At 47.3% G+C, this 14,017-nt stretch overlaps 1 pseudogene; it reads left to right on the top strand.

Moving 5' to 3' along the window:
• Positions 1 to 2,903: 2,903 nt before the first annotated feature.
• LOC147358326 (histone H2B type 1-C/E/F/G/I-like) lies at positions 2,904 to 3,270 on the top strand (annotated as a pseudogene).
• Positions 3,271 to 14,017: the final 10,747 nt, after the last annotated feature.

The following is a 14,017-nucleotide window of genomic DNA, read 5'->3' as shown; positions in this document are numbered from 1 at the left end:
TGTCTAATGGGGACCTGCACAGTCTGAAAGGCTCTTCCTTGCCTCTATACATGGCACATCTTGGTATCAGGCTTGGCCCTAATGTCATGTCTCCACCACAAAGCCCTACCCCCATCTTCAGCATCCCCACCTGGCCTCTTGTGTCTCTTCCAGGGCCCTAAACTCATGCTGCCTCTCTGGGGTTAGTGGTGGAGTGTGCAGGCAGGTGAGGCTGAGGCTTGTTCTAGGAAAGACAGTACTGCTTGGTGAAGCCAGGGAGTTCTGGGCTCGGGTCCTCACTCTGCCAGTTACTGGCTGTGTGATCCAAACAAGTCCACTATCCTTTCAGAGCCTCATTTTTCTGTCTGTAAAATGGGCTTCTAGCAGAAGTGAGTGATGATCACATATAGGTAAGCGGTATTGAGCAGCACTGCCTCTGGGCTGGGCAACTCCCACATGTTCATAAGTGAAGCTGGGGTCCTGGCTGAGAAAATGTGGCTGCTTCAGCCTTCACAAGGGTAGAGTTCACAGGATGCTTAGCCCTCCCTTATGTATTTCAGAGTGTTAGAGCCACAACACTCTGAAATACAAAGTTTCGTGGTGGTTGCAAGAATGTGTCCTGGACTCACCGCCTGGGTTCATGTCAGCTGTGTGACCTTGGGCAAGTGACCCACACTCTCTGTGACCCCGTCACCTCACCTATAAAATGATGATAGTAGCACCACCCCACGGGGTTGCTGTGGGGATTAAATGGACTGAGTCACATAAAGCACTAGAGTGGGCCCTAGCTGAGAGTTAGTGTTCAGCAGGGCTTAGCTACTATTTCCATCTAGCCCAAACCCCTCGTTTTGTGAAGACACTGGGTCCCCAGGAGCAGAGACATGTACACATGGCTACTCAGAAGCCCAGCCATCCTAGGATCTTAGAACTGGAAGGACCCACCCCAGAGCCCATCTCTGGCAGCTCCCACCTCCTCTAGCAGATGAGGAAAGAGACCTAGAGAGGGACAGTGACCTGTCCAGGGCACCCAGTCTGGTGGAGTGGGAGAGGCATTGGCCTTGCTCTTGTTGGGGGTTGGGAGGGAGGTTTCCAGACAAGCCAGGAAGAGCCTGGTCCCCCAAAAAGAGTGGGGGGAAGGGGCAGGGCTCTGATGATGCTCTGGCTCCAGGTCCCTGCTGGTTGGTTGTTATAAACTGATTCACCAAGCGGTGCCATCACGGGGCCTGCGGTGTAGGCGCTTTTCCCATTTAATTCTCACAACCACCCTTGGCAGGAGCTCTCATTAGCCCCATTTTACAGATGACAGAACTGAGCCTCCGGGAGATGCCCCAGTCACACAATTAGGAAATGGCAGCCCTGGGATCCTATACACCCTGTCTGACTCCACTCTTGTGCCCTTCCCCTCCTCCTCTCTCCCCTCGCCTCCTCTTCACCTCTGATGGCTCTTTGACTGACTGCCCCACCTCTGCTACATCCTCCTGTAAATGGGCACCTCATTCCCTCACAAGGCAGCCCTTTCCACTTCTCTTGAGAGAGTGTCTGTCACCCAGAGCTGAGCCCGTTCCCTCCTCCTAGTTCTGCAGGACTTCATAGCCTCCTCCCCACCAGAGCCCTGGAGGGAAACTTTTGTACTGCAGGACAGCAGACCCCTATCTTCACTGCTCCTGTACATAACAGAGTTTCCCAAGTGAAATTTTTCTTTTGTGTTAAAATTTATTTAGCTGTGCCGGGTCTTATCTGCAGCATGCTGGATCTTCGACCTTCATTGCAGCATGCGTGGTTTTTCAGTTGCGGTATGAGGGATCTAGTTCCCTGACCAGGGGTTGAACCCCGGCCACCCGCATTGGGAGGGTGAAATTTTAGCCACTGGACCACCAGGGAAGTCCCCCAAGTGAAATTCTTAAAAACAGTAATTTCTTTTAAAGATCCCATGGGCTTCCCTGGTGGCTCAGACAGTAAAGAATCTGCCTGCAATGTGGGAGATCCAGGTTCGATCCCTGGGTCAGGAAGATCCCTTGGAGAAGGGAATGGCTACCCACTCCATTATTCTTGACTGGAGAATTCCATGGACAGAGGAGCCTGGCGGGCTACCGCCCATCGGGTTGCAAAGAGTTGGACACGACTGAACTAACGTTTTTACTTTCAAAGAAAACCTGCTGGCAAGGGGAGTGGCTCAATACGGAGCTTAATGTCTTGGGGTGGAGTACTCAAGTAACCTCATTAACCAGTTCCCCCACGACCATCTAGCCAAGGGGATGGGATCTCAGGGAGAGGAGTGGAGCTGGACACACAGAACTTTTCAGGACACAGAAAACTAACAAACAGTATTCTCCTGAGAGCTCAGGAAAGGGGAGAGCCATGTTGAACTCGAGGGACGAGCAGACACCATGGAAAATAGGGATACGAAAGACAAACATGAACTCTGACTTGCTCTCAATTCCATGCTACTCTGAAACACTACTTATATTTTGTTAGTATCCTGGATATTATTAGGAGCCAGCCAAAACCAAGTGGGATTGATTCCAGGAATATGAAGTTGGTTTAACATTAGGAAATCCATTAATAGTATATGTTGGCTAGGACTGCCGTAACAAGCCACCACAAACTGGGCAGCTTAAACACAGAAATTTACTGTCTCACAGATCTGGAGGCTAGATGTCCAAGAGCAGTGTGTCATCAGGGCTGGGTCCTTCTGAGGGTTGTGAGGGAGGATCTGCCCTGCGCCTTTCTCCTTAGCTTCAGGTGGTTTGCCGGCAGTCTTTGACATTCCTTGGCTTATAACACAACACCATGATCTGCACCTTTGTGTTCACATGTGTTCTCCCTGTGTATCTATCTCGTGTCCAAAGTTCCCATTTATAAGGACACGATCATGTTGGATTTTTCAAGATCTTTCTGTGTTGTTGGGTGTTGTCATTATAGACATGACTGAACCGGCTAAGTCTGCTCCTGCCCCTAAAAAGGGCTCTAAAAAAGCTGTGACCAAGGCCCAGAAGAAGAACAGCAAGAAGCACAGGCGCAGCCGCGAGGAGAGCTACTCTGTGTACGTGTACAAGGTGCTGAATCAAGTCCATCCGGACACCGGCATCTCGTCCAAGGCCATGGGAATCATGAAATCCTGCGTCAACGACGTTTTCGAGCGCATCGCTGGCGAGGCATTACAACAAGCACTCGACTATCACATCCAGGGAGATCCAGACTGCCGTGCGCTTGGTGCTACCTGGGGAGCTGGCCAAGCACGCCGTGTCCTAGGGCACTAAGGCTGTCACCAAGTATACCAGCTCCAAGTAAATATAATATGCCTAGCTGCTGTTAATGGAGAAGGCAATGGCACCCCACTCCAGTACTCTTGCCTGGAAAATCCCATGGACGGAGGGCCTGATGGGCTGTAGAGTCAACTTCACTTTCACTAATGACCTCATTTTAATTTGGTCACCTCTGAAAAGACCTTATTTCCAAATTTCATTATGAGGTGCTAGGAGTTAGACTTCAACTTCTTTCTAATAACTATAACTATAATAACATATAACTTCTTTTGGGGGTGGACACAATTCAACCCATAACAAGCATGCACCGTACTAATGAACCTAAGGGGAAAATCATGATTCTGGGGGGAGGGGGCATGCTCTGTAGTTGTGGCATGCAGGCTTAGTTGCCCCATGGCACGTGGGATCCTAACTCTCCAACCAGGGATCAAATCCACGCCCCCTGCAGTGGAAGCGTGGAGTCTTAACCACTGGACCACCAGGGAAGTCCGATGATTTTTCCTGTAGATGCCAAGACAGTCTTTAACAAAATTCAACACCAATTCATAATAACATCTCGCAGTGAAATAGGAAGGGAGGGATATGTTCTCAACGTGGTAAAAGGTAGCCCTACAGCCTTAAATAAACATCTTATTTAACTAAGAAACACTGGAAGATCAGGAACAAGGCAAGAATAGACTGTCTACACCACTATTCTACATTGTACCAGAGATATCAGCTAATACAACTAGACAAAATAAATCAATTTAAGGCCTAAGACTGAGTAAAGAAGAAAAATATATATATATCTATTTGCAGATCATATAATGTTATACCTGAAAAAAAAAAAACCCAGAGAACCAATGATAAAACTAATTCAAATAGTAAGAGACCTTGCTGAAATAGCAGGATACAAAATTAAAATACAAAATTCAATGGCTTTTATATATACAAACAATAAACAGAGGTCAGAAAGGTGGAGAAAGCCTTTTCACAATTAAAAAAAAATTAAATGCTTAGGAACAAATTTAATGAGAAATGCATAAAAATACACGAGGAAAATTTTAAAACCTTCTTGAAAGACACTAAGAACAAACAGAAAGACATCTCCTATTCTTGGACAGGATAAGTCGACATTACAAAGATGTCAGTTCTCCCTAACTTAATTTGTAAATTCAATACAATCCAAATAAAACTACCAGCAAGCTGTTTTATGAAGATATATGAGTTGAAAAGTCCATCTGGAAAGATAAACATGCAAGAACAGGTAGGAAAACACTGGGAAAGAAAAACTGTGAGGAGGAAATAGCTTTAGCAGAGATTAAAAAAGAGAAAGCTTCTGTCATTAGAAATGGGTGGCACTGGTACATGAATAGACAAATTGCAATAGACAGAAATTTAGAAACAGACACAAACCCATCTTTACCCCAGTGACTCGAGAAGCCATCTTTGATACATTCTAAAAATGGACTTTGTTATAAATGGTAAAAAAGATAAAATTAAATCCATATGTCACACCCAGCAAAAGAATAAATGACGTGAATTAGGGCTCTAAGAGTAAAAACTAAAGCAACACAAAGACCAGAAGAAAACATGGGGGACTTCCTCTTTAGCTCTGATATTGGGTAAGGCTTTCTAACCATGATTCAAAACCCAGAAGATGTAAAGAAAAGATCAATAAATTTGACTATGTGAAAATTTATCCCTGGTGGCTCAGACAGTAAAGAATATGCCTGCAATGCAGGAGACCTGAGTTCAAGCGCTGGGTTGGGAAAATTCCCTGGAGAAGGGAATGGCTACCCTCTCCAGTAGTCTTGCCTGGAGAATTCCATGGACAGAAGAGCCTGGTGGGCTACAGCCTATGGGGTCACAAACAGTCAGACATGACTAAGCAACTAATACACACAAGTGAAAATTTAAAAACTTTGCATGACGCATAAAGTCCACAGATAACTGACAAACTGAAAGAAAATAGTCTCAACATAATACCACAAAGGGCAAATATCCCTAATATATAAGTAACTCTTAAAAACTGAAAATAAAACTAAAAAATCCAGTAATAAAATAAGAGTAAAGGCATGAATAGACAGTTTACCAGAAAAGATATAAAAATGGTCCTCAAACATATGGGGAAAAAATGCTCAAGGACACAATTAGAGAAAGGCAACTGAAAATAACACTGAGATAGGTACCATTTGTCACCTATTCAGACTGGCAAAAAAAAAAAAAAAAAATCCCATTCTGCTGTCCGGGTTGAAGGGGAAAATCACACACATTCTGCTGTCCGGGTTGAAGGGAAACAGGTGCTGGAATACATTGCTGATGGGAATGTAAATTGGTGCAATTCTGTCCAGGAAAATTTGGCAATACCAAATGAAATTAAATACATGCGCACCCTTGAACCCAGCAACTCCACTTCTAGGAATTTATCCTGAAGCTAGACCTCCAACAATGTGAAAATGCATACGCAAAAGGTTTTTCATTGAAGCATTACTTCTTAATTGCAAAATACTGGGAACAATATGGGCTTCCCAGGTGGCTCAGTGGTAAAGAATCTACCTGCCAATGCAGGAGACAAGGCTTGATCCCTGATCTGAGAAGATCCCACATACCAAGGAGCAACCAAGTCCCTGCACCACAACTAGAGCCCGGGAGCCACAACTACTGAGCCCACAAGCTGAAACTACTTAAGCCCACGCCCTACAGCCCATGCTCTGCAACAGGAGAAGCCACGGCCGTAAGAAGCCTCTGCCTCACAACTAGAGAGTAGCCCCTGCTCACCGCAACTAGAGAAAAGCCCACATGGCAACAAAGACCCAGCACAGCCAAAAATAAATAAATAACATTATTAAAAAATACTGCCAACAATGTACTCCTACGTGGAGAGTGGTTGGATAAACTATAGCATATCTTGGAGAAGGCAATGGCACCCCACTCCAGCACTCTTGCCTGGAAAACCCCATGGGTGGAGGAGCCTGGTAGGCTGCAGTCCATGGGGTCGATAAGAGTTGGACAAGGTTGGGCTACTTCACTTTCACTTTTCATTTTCATGCATTGGAGAAAGAAATGGCAACCCATTCCAGCACTCTTGCCTGGAGAATCCCAGGGACGGGGGAGCCTGGTTGGCTTCCATCTGTGGGATCACACAGAGTCGGACACAACTGAGCAACTTAGCAGCAGCAGCGTAGCATATCTAGACAAAGGAGCACTATGCAGTTGTTAAAAAAAAAAAAGGGAAGAAAAGAAAGAGAATGAGCAAGATCTCTGGATTCGTATGGCATGAATTTCAGCAAGGACTATTAAGTGAAAAAAAGCAAAAGCCAAGATCATCTATACAGTATGCTCCTCTTCATATAAGAGCCTGCTGAAGCTGCTGCTAAGTTGCTTCAGTCGTGTCCGATTCTGTGTAACCCCATAAACCGCACCCCACCAGGCTCCCCTGTCCCTGGGATTCTCCAGGCAAGAACACTGGAGTGGGTTGTCATTTCCTTCTCCAATGCATGAAAGTGAAAAGTGAAAGTGAAGTCGCTCAGTCGTGTCCGACTCTTAGCGACCTCATGGACTGCAGCCTACCAGTCTCCTCCGTCCATGGGATTTTCCAGGCAAGAGTACTGGAGTGGATTGCCATTGCCTTCTCCGAAGGAAGAGCCTATAAGAACATACATAATTACAAAGGAAATGGGACAGGAACAGATGAGATAGTGATGTGATGGAAGCAGGCTAGAAGGTTGAGGGGATGGAAAGATACAGGAACAGGGCAGGAAGGGGAGTAAGGAGTGTCTGTCTTCTAACTGTATCTTTTAAAATGCCACTATTGAGATGATTTATATACCATAAAAAATCACCATCTTAAAGTATCACATTCAGTGGATTTTAGTTTATTCACGAAGTTGTGGTTAAGATTTTGCACTTCCACTGCAGGGGCCGCTGCATTCGACCCATGGTCAGGAAACTAAGATCCTACATGCAAAGTGACCAAAAAAAGAAAAAAAGAAAGAAAAGAAATCCACTCATTTACTTTCTATCCCTATGGATTTGACTATCTAGACATTTCATATAAATAGAATCCAGCTTCTTTCACCTAGCGTACCATTTTCATGGTTTATTGACATGGTAGCATGAATCAGAATCCCATGGACGGAGGAGCCTGGTAGGCTGCAGTCCATGGGGTCGCTAAGAGTCGCACATGACTGAGCGACTTCACTTTCACTTTTCACTTTCATGCATTGGAGAAGGAAATGGCAACCCACTCCAGTGTTCTTGCTTGGAGAATCCCAGGGACGGGGGAGCCTCGTGGGCTGCCGTCTATGGGGTCGCACAGAGTCGGACACGACTGAAGTGACCTAGCAGCAGCAGCATGAATCAGAACTTCATTTCTTTTCATGGCTGGATAATGTTCCTCTGTGTGTATTTACCACATTTTGCTTATCTATTCATCCTTTGATGGACATTTGGAATTTTTCCACCTTGGGCCTATTATGGATAATGCTGTTAGGAACATTCAACTGCAAGCTTTTGTGTGACACACGTTTTTAATTCTCTTGGGTAAACACATAGGAATGGAATCACTGGGTCATGGAGTAAAGCCATGTGAAACCACCAGTTTTCCAAAGAGTTCAGCACACACTCACGAGGCTCTCAATCCTCCCACACCAAGCCCTGCGAATTGCAGATCCTGGAGCTCGTCTTGGTGGGAATACACTGCCCGAGGCCTCAGCAAACGGACGGTGCTGAAGTGGATCTGGTGCCCAAAGCCCCTGCCAAGGAGGGGCAGCTGGATCCAGTGGCTCCTGGACTCTCCAGTGTCCTGCCCAGGCCAGTACCGGTGGGTGAGGTCGGGGAGTAACGACGTGTGGGTGTTTCCTGGACCATCTGGGACCCAGAGGAGGTGGCACCTGCCCCTGGCCCTCCCTGGGGCAGAGTGTGGACTCCCGAAGTGGCTCTAGGCTCCCAGCTCAGCACTGAGGCTGGGAGGGGGAGGTGAGGAATAGGGGGGGCTATTCTGCTGAACTGGGTGCCCAGAGGGTCCTGGTTGGGGCTTAAGAGACACTGAGGTCCACAGGGCAGCCAGGAAAAGGTGGTTTCCCCTGAGGCAGCTGGGGACAGGCGCTCATTTGCTCAGGAAGTTTCCGGATTTCGTTGAAGGTTTTGGGTACTCTGGCACCTGGGAGGGCCCTGAGGGGTGAGAGGGAGCACGTGCCCCACTGTGGCAGGCCTCCTCGACGCCCATGTAAGCCAGGATTGGGTGGGAGGGGGTCTGTGTCAGGAGTCTCAGACCATGCAGGTAGCTGTCTCCCATCTCTGAGAGTTTGGGGGGCTCCCTTCTCCCCACTGTGCAGAGCCTGGCACTGCTCACACAGGGGTGGGGTGGGGTCCTTCAGAAGCTGTCAGCCGGGTCCTGCCCTGTGGCAGAGCCTCCAGCCCTCACGGGGCTGCTGTGGAGGGGGCAGGGGCGGGGTGGTGAAGTGTAGGGGAGCGTAGCTGACACCCAGTGTGGAACATTCTGAAGACACTCGGGGATTCCTGTCCTCTGCTGCATGCTGGGGAGCTGTGGGGTGAATGAGGGAGGGCCCCAGGCGGGTTGGTATGTGGCGTGAGGGGCCCTGCATGCCCCCTAGACTCCCAGGACAACTCACTCTCCACGGGCAGTGCCCACAGAGCTTTTCCATGCTGGACCCCTCCATGCCCCGTCACCCCAAAGGGCCAGACCTGAGCCAGCCTTCCTGTCAGTCCTGACAAGCACGCCCCTCCCCTCCCACCGCCCCTGCCTGAGTGCACGCCCTGCCCATTCCATCTCCCAGAACCTCTGGACTCTCCCCACTTCTTCCTCTCTCCCAGACCCCTTACACATCACCTCCTCACTCCCCCCAGGACCCCTCCTACCCCTCAGATCCCTTGTCCCACAGCCAAATGAACTTTCTAGAACACACATCCAATCTCTTACCTATAGCTCCAAACACTTGACACCAGGAGTAAAGGAAAAACAAACAAACAAACAAAATGACATTTTAAAAACTGACATCGTTTCTGAGTTCTTGGGAGTATGAGAACGAGCCTGGAAAGACTGCTCTTCTACTGGGAAAACAGGTCAGTGGGCCTGTTTGTTACTCCAAGGCCAGGCTGAGTCTGGCTGGAGGGCAGAAGAGCGTCATCATCACTACCGAACCATCCTGTAAATGACCCTGCCCAGGTTGGAGACAGGCCAGCTTTAAAAATTATCATAACGTTGATTCAAGGCTAAGAGATTGGTAGCCCCAAACCCCCCACCCTCACCCCACCGCGGCCCTCCCCACGGCCCCTCCCCTCCACCCCCGCCACCCCCTCCTCGAGGCGGGGAAGAGGGAACGCCGCCTGGTGAGCAGCAGGCGGCCCCTTCAAACCTCTGGGTTCTACTCTCCTGGCTCCAGGCTCCGCGCAGAGCCCAGCCTTGAGGGGCGGAGTCCTCCTTCCCCTAAGGCAGCGAGGGGAGGGGCGCCCCTCAGGGCCCAGGGCAGACAAAGGGCACCTACCGTTCAGACCGCTGGGCGTTCCCGCCGCAGGACTGAACTATCTCTGAGCTGAGGCTGGGCCTGGAGCCCTCACTACCTCAGACCTGCGGTGCGATGCTGCAGCCACTGCTCCTTCCCAGTCCGCTTTCCTTTCCACTGGGGGTGGGGGCAGGGAGGGCTCTCGGGCTCGGACTCCTGCCTCCCCCCGAATCATTGTTTGCTCTTTTCTTCCAGGTATGAGGGATGGGGCAGGTGTGGCACTGGGTGGGGAAAACTGAAGTGGGGCCTTTCCTTTGAGTTCAACCTTCATCTCCTGCTCCCAAGTGCAGCTGAGATGGGTAAGACTGAGGAGATTTTACACAAATGATGTTATAGCTGTGGCTGGGTGAGGCGACGGTGGTGCTGTTTGCCTCTTTAGGCAACTGCTTCAGCTCTGGGTTTGGTGGCTGTCCAGCATGGTGCCTGGGGCCGTAGTCAGGGCAGACTTGGTGACTTTGGGCAGGTTATTCATTTACCTGGGCCTCAGTCTCCACATCTGCCCAATAGGAATGATAATAATCCCTGTTCCCTGGACGGGGTGAAGGTACAAGGAATTCAGGGGCTTGGAGGTGCTTTGTAACATGCTATCTCTGTACGTTAATTAAGATGTTTAGGACTTACCTGGTGGATAAGAATCAGCCTGCTAATGCAGGGGACATGGGTTTGATCCCAGGTCTGGTAAGATTCCACATGGCAAATAGCAACTAGGCTCTTGTGCCCCAACTACTGAGCCCACATTCTGCAAGTACTGAAGCCTGGGCCTAGAGTCTGTGCTCGTAACAAAAGAAGCCATCACAACAAGAAACCCATGCAAAACAATGAAGAGTAGCTCTTGCTCGCTGCAACTAGAGAAAGCCCTCTCGCAGCAAAGAAGACCTAGTGCAACCAAAAGTAAATAAATAAACACTCAGTCAGTTCATTTCAGTCACTCAGTCGTATCTGACTCTTTGAGACCCCATGGACTGCAGCACACCAGGCTTCCCTCTCCATCACCAGCTCCCGGAGCTCGCTCAAACTCTTGTCCATCAAGTCGTATCAGGTCAGTGATGCCATCCAACCATTTCATCCTCTTTTGTTCTCTTCTCTTCCTGCCTTCAATCTTTCCCAGCATCAGGGTCTTTTCAGATGAGTCAGTTCTTCCAATCAGGTGGCCAAAGTATTGGAGTTTCAGCTTCAGCATCAGTCCTTCCAATGAATATTCAAGACTGATTTTCTTTAGGATTGACTAATTTGATCTTCTTGCTGTCCAAGGGACTCTCAAGAGTCTTCTCCAACACCACAGTTTGAAAACATCAATTCTTCTACACTCAGCTTTCTTTATAGTCCAACTCTCACATCTTTACATGACTACTGCAAAAATCGTAGCTTGGACTAGATGGACCTTTGTTGGTAAAGTAATGTCTCTGCTTTTTAATATGCTGTCTAGGTTGGTCATAGCTTTTGTTCCCAGGAGCAAGCGTCTTTTAATTTCATGGCTGCAACCACCATCTGCAGTGATTTTTGAAGCTCAAGAAAATAAAGTCTGTCACTGTTTCCATTGTTCCCCTATCTATTTGCCATGAAGTGATGGGACCAGATGCCATGATTTTTTGAATCTTGAGTTTTAAGCCAGCTTTTTCACTTTCCTCTTTCGCCTTAATCAAGAAACTTTAATTCCTCTTGGCTTTCAGCCATAAGTGTGGTGTTATCTGCATATCTGAGGTTATTGATATTTCTCGGGGCAATCTTGATTCCAGCTTGTGTTTCATCCACCCGGGCATTTTGCATGATGTACTCTGCATATAAGTTAAATAAGCAGGGTGACAGTATACAGCCTTGACATATATATTTTAAAAACATCTTAACTGCATCGCTTTTAGATTCAGTCCTAGGTGTATTTTTATTTCTACTATAAATGGTACTTTTACAAAATGACTTTTCCTGATTGCTTATTGGGGCTTCCCTTGCGGCTCAGCTGGTAAAGAATCCGTCTGCAATGTGGGAGATCTGGGTTTGATCCCTGGGTTGGGAAGATCCCTTGGAGAAGGGAAAGGCTACGCACTCAGGTATTCTGGCCTGGAGATTCCATGGACAGTCCATGAGGTCGCAAAGAGCTGAACATGACTGAGTGACTTTCACTTTTGTATTTTTATTTCTACTATAAATGGTACTTTTATAAAATGACTTCCCCTGATTGCTTGTTACTATATAGAAGTTAAATTGATTTTTGTACATTGATTTTGTACTGGAACAATTGCCACATTTTAAAATTAATCAATCAACTAGGATTTGTGTGTTTTGGTGGGTTTTCTAAAGTAGGCTGTTTCTCAATGAGGTGTACTGCCCCCTAGAGGGAGATTTGAAAATTTGTAAGGGATTTGTTGTGCCCAAGAATTTACACATCATAATACATATTATTTATTTTATTGACATTTTATATTACAATGAAAGAATTATATTCATTTTTTGAAAATACTATAAAAGAATTTAATTTCAGGATAGGGTGTACAGCATTAATTTTATGGGGAAATGGGATCTAATAGGGTTACAAACCTCTGAAGTTTTGATAATTTTTTTTCAAGTCATTATCATTAAAAAAAAATTTTTTTTTGCCCACTCCTCTGCAGTGAAAGGACAGAGGCCTAATTAGTGGACCGCCAGGGAATTACCTCATTATCATTTTAAGCCTTTACCTAACCTTGCTGTGCTCTCAAGCCTTGGACAGTTGAACGGTGGTGATGATGGGCACATGCAGTCTTTTCAGACTCAAAGGAAATGCTTCCACCTTTCACTAAGATTTTCTTTAAATCACAAAAGGATGCTGAATTTTATCAAAAAATCCCCCCACCGGCCCAACATCTGATTCATATTTATCTTGATGTGATGTACCACACTGACGGATATTTCTTTTTTATCCATGTATTCTGATTCCTTTTCTAATGCTAGGCCCACCTCACATTTCTGGGATAAATCCGTCTAAGTGCTATGTCATCCTTTTTACATATTGCCACATTGTGTACTAGCATTTCGGGTAGAATTTTGCATCTGTGTTTGTTAGTGAGGCAGGCGTATCATTTTCCTTACTCGTGGGGTTCTTGTCAGCTAGGCTAGCCTAGTGAAGGGAGGTGGGAACGCGGACTCCTGGGGCCCAGAATTACCCGATCCAAGGACCAGCCGCCGCCACCGCGAGGAAATCGTGTGCAGGGCGCGCCCCCTGGCGGCTGCGGATCTCAAAAGAGCCCTATGAGTCAGGCAGGCTTTGTGGGGACGGGGTGATCAGGGCCAGGTGAGGGGAGGGAAATAGGTGACATCAAGAGGAACCAGGGCTAATTGTGCCCTGGGCCTTCGCTGGGCCTGGTGTGTGAGCAGCTCAGCTTCCGAGAGGGGGTGACCAGGACCCGAAGTGACAAAGTAGTCCTATAAATGAGGCGTTCTGATCCTTCTGAGCTGTGAGGTCCCGGACTCTTAATCTCTTTATCCATGAAGTGGGGATAATCCACCTGACTGTCAGGGAAATGGGAGGAAGTTGTCAAAGCACAGAATTCAGACTTTTCCAAAGATGCAGAGATGTCCTCTCCTGGCCTCAGGATTCTTTTTTTTTTTTTGTCTGTTAAAGAGCCTCTTGATAAAAGTGAAAAAGGAGAGTGAAAAAGTTGGCTTAAAGCTCAACATTCAGAAAACTAAGATCATGGCATCCGGTCCCATCACTTCATGGCAAATAAATGGGGAAAAAGCAGAAACAGTGACAGACTTTATTTTGGGGGCAGGGGTCTCCAAAATCACTGCAGATGGTGGCTGCAGCCATGAAATTAAAAGACGCTTGCTCCTTGGAAGAAAAGTTATGACCAACCTAGACAGCATATTAAAAAGCAGAGACATTACTTTGTCAACAAAGGTCCATCTAATCAAGGCTATGCTTTTTCCAGTAGTCATGTATGGATGTGAGAGTTGGACTATAAAAAAAGCTAAGTGCTGAAGAATTGGTGCTTTTCAACTGTGGTGTTGGAGAAGACTCTTGACAGTCCCTTCGACTGCAAGGAGATCCAACCAGTCCATCCTAAAGGAGATCAGCCCTGGGTGTTCATTGGAAGGACTGATGTTGAAGCTGAAGCTCCAATACTTTGGCCACCTGATTGGAAGAACTGACTCATTGGAAAAGACCCTGATGCTGGGAAAGGCTGAAGGCAGGAGAAGAAGGGGTCGACAGAGGATGAGATGGTTGGGTGGCATCACCAACTCAATGGACATGGGTTTGGGTGAACTCCAAGAGTTGGTGATGGACAGGGA

This window comes from Bos grunniens, chromosome 15 (genome assembly GCF_055505025.1).
Source record: "Bos grunniens cultivar Pamir isolate PY7600 chromosome 15, Bosgru_T2T1.0, whole genome shotgun sequence".
Classification (NCBI taxonomy): Eukaryota; Metazoa; Chordata; class Mammalia; order Artiodactyla; family Bovidae; genus Bos; species Bos grunniens.
Note: the sequence above shows the minus strand (reverse complement) of the source record. Positions and strands in the feature narration are given on the sequence as shown.